Below are 1018 nucleotides of genomic sequence, written 5' to 3'. Positions count from 1 at the left end.
GGGGGGGTGACACCATTATTCCCTATGTATGAAATGCAGGAGAAAGAGGCTGGCACCATAGTTAACCCCAATATCTGTCATCAGGGAAATGGGGGTGACACCATAGTTAACCCCTATATCTGTCATCAGGAGAAGAGGGGTGACACTATAGTTGCCCCCAATATCTGTCATCAGGAGAAAGGGGTGACATCATAGTTATCTCTTATATATATCCCCTATATCTGCCCTCAGAAGGGGGATTGTGACACCATAGTTCTCCCCAATATCTGGAATCAGGAGGAGGGGTGATATAGCATAGTTATCCACAATATCTGACATCAGAAGAGGGTCAGTAACACTATAATTATCCCTAAATCTGTCACCATGAGGAGGGGTGACCATAGTTGTTACCCCCTTCTTAGCTGTCATCGGGAAGGACGCGGGTGACATCATAGTTATCCATCCATTCTTAGCTGTCATCAGGAGGGGGGGGGGGGGTGATACCATAGTTATTCCTTATATCTATCTGACATCAGGGGGAGGGCGGGTGACACCATAGTTAGAGACCTCTTGAGCAACAGACAGAACTCCAAGCGACAGAAGACAGACACAGATAAGAGCTTGTGTAAGGAGACTTCACATTACAAGTGGAGCAATACTACACACTTCCTACAACCACTCCGACTACAATACACTGTATATAGCAACATTATCCGATATAATACACTGTATATATATATATAGCAACATTATCCGATATAATACACTTTATATAGCAACATTATTCGATATAATACACTGTATATACCAACATTATCCCATATAATACACTGTATATACCAACATTATTCGATATAATACACTGAATATACCAATATGACTAATGTATATACCAAAACCCCCTATCCTATGACTGGTGATCTTCTGTAGTCAAGAGTATTCTTCATAATATAAGTTATGTTCTATGTCTGGTGGTCCTGTGTAGTGGATACTATTCTATATAAGTTATGTCCCCCTATCCTATGTCTGGTGGTTCTGT

Source organism: Rana temporaria, chromosome 7 (assembly GCF_905171775.1).
Source record: "Rana temporaria chromosome 7, aRanTem1.1, whole genome shotgun sequence".
In the NCBI taxonomy this organism is placed as follows: domain Eukaryota; kingdom Metazoa; phylum Chordata; class Amphibia; order Anura; family Ranidae; genus Rana; species Rana temporaria.
This window is presented reverse-complemented; position numbering follows the sequence as displayed.